Source organism: Chionomys nivalis, chromosome 23, assembly GCF_950005125.1.
Source record: "Chionomys nivalis chromosome 23, mChiNiv1.1, whole genome shotgun sequence".
Taxonomy (NCBI): Eukaryota; Metazoa; Chordata; class Mammalia; order Rodentia; family Cricetidae; genus Chionomys; species Chionomys nivalis.
In genome coordinates, this window is record NC_080108.1 from 44,258,027 (window position 1) to 44,262,182 (window position 4,156).

At 43.2% G+C, this 4,156-nt stretch overlaps 1 pseudogene; it reads right to left on the reverse strand.

The window, feature by feature from the left end:
* Window positions 1-935: 935 nt before the first annotated feature.
* On the reverse strand, window positions 936-2,119 carry LOC130865055 (poly(rC)-binding protein 2-like; annotated as a pseudogene).
* Window positions 2,120-4,156: the final 2,037 nt, after the last annotated feature.

Genomic DNA, 4,156 nt, shown 5'->3' on the forward strand with positions numbered 1-4,156 from the left:
AGTACTAAACCTGTGCTCTTCAGAGTTGACGAAAACTGCTGCTCCTTTGCTGGCAAAGGATCCCTTCGGAGAGAGAGAGGAGAGAGAGGTATTCTTTATTCAGGACTTGCCTCTTGTATTATTTGGCCTATAAAAATACAGAATTATGACAAGACAAGAAAGTCATGCACTAATAACAAATTGCAAGTTCTTTTCTCTTTTCCACTACTAGTAGTATTTTCAGAGAGCACCGCAAAATTATTTCAGTTCTAAAGAAATAATCATCCAACGAAGATGAAGTGACTGAGCCATGATGAAAAGTCAGTATAAAATGCTATGCATGTAACTGAACTGAAAATCATTCTGCAGTACGAAGATTCTGGCAGTCAATGGAGCAAGAATTGCAGATTGGAATGTCTTAGTTCATTTCTAGTGCCAAATTCTCTTTTTCATGTAAGAAGGACACGCTCTTGTGGTCTGAGTGTGAAATCCCCCTACAGACTGTGTGTTTAAACACTTAGTCCCCAGCTAGTGGTGCTGTCTGGGAGCTGGAGCTTTGATAAAAGCATGTCACTAGGTTGCGCTTTGCGGGTTCTTTTTTTCCAGTCCATCTTTTAATTTTTTTTTTAATTCCTGACATTACAGAAATGAAATGTATTAACATTCCACTCTTACATTTCCATGACAAACAAAAATTCATGAGCCAACCTCCCCAAAAAAAGGAAAAGGGGGGAGAAGCTTATAAAACTAAATACAGATATCTCAGCGTAACTGCTGAACAGAGAAAGAATTAAAACGCTTTTAATTAAAAAATCATGAGTGAATGATAAAGTGTGTAGAAAATGAAAATTTATAAACTATTTAAAACCTGGAATCGCTGACTGTCAGAAACTACACAGATGGATCATAGGTGGTGGTGACCAGCAGAAAGGGATTATGGGTGAATCTGTACTGTTCTAGCTGCTCCCCATGCCACCTGTCTCCGAGGAAAGCCAGATATTGATTAGATACTGAGTCAGGCTGATGCTGGCAGTAGACCCAGTGATGGTGACCTGCCTATCAGTAGATCCTTCCACTGGGTTTGCAATTTTGATCTGCGCCCCAGATATCTGACGGATCTCATTGATTTTGGTGCCCTGACGCCCAATTATACAGCCAATCAAATCATTTGGATCATGAGAAGGAGTTTGAGCAGATGCATCCAAACCTGCCCAATAGCCTTTCACCTCTGGAGAGCTAGATTCAATGCCACTGAATCCCGTTTTGCCATAGGTCACGGGAAAATGAGACTGTTGCATTGCCAACTGGTGCAGCTTGGTTAAATCTGGCTGTGGAATGGCATACTGTCCTTGAATGGTATAGGCCTCTAGAGGTGCCTATACCCTATACTGCTCCAGGTCAGGGTTGAGGTACATGGATGGGGTGGTGTGGGGAAAGCTCACACTGTCGCTGCCTGTGCTGTACCTGTCCTGACCACCTGCAAAGATGACTGGAGAACTCGAGGGCTTGGACTGGTATGGGATGGTCACGCCCTTTCGGGGGGGACTGGGAAAGAGTCTCCAACATGACCACGCAGATCTGTTTGACATACTCAATGATGGATTGCAGAATGCCAGCAATAGTGATTGCCCGCTCAGTTGAGTTGGGGAGCATATCCCCTGCCACCTGGACCTGAGCCCCTGTACTCTCTCTTATTCCCTTGCTCTTGCAAACACCTTTTCCGTTGAGAGAACCACACTGACTAGCAGGGACCACGAGACAAGCCTTAAGGTAACTGGGGGTCTGCTGGCAGCTGTGTTATTGGTCATAGAGCCGCTTATGTCCTCTTCCAGTTTATCAATGATCATAGCAAAGGCTTTGAAGATGGCATTAGTTGGTCCAGCCAAAGTGATAATTCTCTCAGGACATTTCCCTTCTGAGATGTTGATACCTGCACCACTCTCCTCGCGCATCTTCTTAACAGATTCTCCTTTCTTTCCGAGGATACTGCCAACTTCCTTTCCATGCATAAGTAGCCTGATAGTAAGAGTGACATTTAATCCACCTTCAATCACACCGGTGTCCATGTCTAGTAGTTACAGGGAGTTGGACTTTTGAGTGGTCAAGTCTTTGGTCACAGGTGGGAGTGAATGCCAAAACTGGAGGCACAAGTCAACTGATGGGGAAAGGGGAGTGGGCAGGAAGGGGAACAGCGGGAGGCAGGGGGCGGAACAATAGGGGCATGCGGGAAGGCGAGGAAGGTGGAGGAGGGTGTGGAGGAAGAGGAAAGAGACCCCCAGGAGGGAGGAGGGCGGTGGAGGGCAGGCAGGTGGGCAGGAGATGGCACAGGCTGCGGGTGCTCTGGCTGTCCTCTTTGCGGTTTTATAGCCTGTGCCTGTTCCATTCCTGTTCTTTCTTGCTTCTGCACGTGCATAAATGTGAGCAGTGTGTTTTCTCAATTCTAGGCATTCTCAAGGCCCCAGAGGCTAAGCCACCTGACCACGTATGGCCCATTCCTATTGAAAGTATATGCCAGAACCAAAAAAAAAAAAAAAAAAAAAAGCCAGGCGGTGGTGGCGCACGCCTTTAATCCCAGCACTTGGGAGGCAGAGGCAGGCGGATCTCTGTGAGTTCGAGACCAGCCTGGTCTACAAGAGCTAGTTCCAGGACAGGCTCCAAAACCACAGAGAAACCCTGTCTCGAAAAACCAAAAAAAAAAAAAGAAAGAAAGAAAGTGTATGAAAGTGTATGCCAGAATTGACTGTTTCTTCCCTAATCTGTTATTTTGATGGTATTTTATCGTGAGAAACATAAAAGTAACTAATATAGGCACTAAACCCTAAGACAGCTGCCTCAGTGTGTGAGGGGTTAACCAATGTTTCAGGCCATTCTTATAGTTTGTATCAAACACTGAGTCATGGTCTGACACTAAATAATAGAGACATATTGTGAGCTGCTTCAGATGTTGTAGCTATTAGATTGATTTTTAAAGTAACTATCGTTAGTCTTTTTAAAGCATCTAGTTAAAATGTGCTTTGTGAAAAAGAAGGATGAGTTTTAGGAGGGGTAGAAAACTATTTGAGGCCAAAGGATTTTGAAAATTAAGGAATATGACTGAAAGGATAGAAACCAATGAAATCTGCCATACTAAAGCGGTACCAAAAAGAGAAGAGTGAAAAGGTAACAGCAAAGGCAGTGTACAAACCCTGGAACAAACTCTTAAGTGATATCCAGTCCTCTGTGCATGGAGCTGCAACAACTTTGTGAGCAAGGAGAGGAAAACCTGCTTAAGGAGACAATAGAACAAGCTTCTAAACATCAAAGAATGACCAAAGTAGGGATGGAAAGTTTCAAACAATACATGCAACATAAATACCCTTTCCACACTGAATCTGGAATGTCTGTCTCCTAAAGAGCAAGCCCTGTGCACACTCAAATCTCTGTACACGATGGTACTGGGCTTACCTGCACATGTCCCCCTGTGTGCCTCAGTCACATGTAGATTATTACCCTTACACCACACAGATGCTTGTTACACTGCGTTCCACAGTTAAGAGTGATAAGAAAAACTGCCTGCTCTCATTTAGCCAAAAATAGTGTTGCAAATATGTTGAATCCATTGGTAGCTGAATTTGAGGGTGTCAGACCAGTGGATGCAGAACCCCAAATGCTCGCCATATAATAACCTGATATTCTCCCACAGAGCTTGGATTATTGGCTCTTTCTTCTTGCTTGGTTTGTGCTTTTCACTATGTATTTAATCAATTTCTGCCTCCCCAGGGATTCTGTTCTTAGCTGTTCCAACTCTATACTAATGTAGTTAACATATCTACTGCAGGGGTCCCTGTACAAAGTCATTTAGGCATAGATAAAGCATTGAATGATGGAAGAGATAAAGGAAGTCAAACACTGCTGAGTGAGAACATCATTTTTCTTCAGGGACTGGCCAATCCCAAGTGATCTGCTTTAAACTCAAATATATGAGAACATTGAGTGAACTCAGTAGATGTTAATACATACATACATACATACATACATACATACATACATACATATACACATGTTTGTGTAACTCTATGAAAGAAGAAGAGGTCATAAATTTGGAAATGAGAGGAAGGGGACATGAGATTATTTGTGGATAAGTGAGGGGGAAAATGATAAAGACTCATTGTTCATTAATTAAGTACTCAAAGTCAAA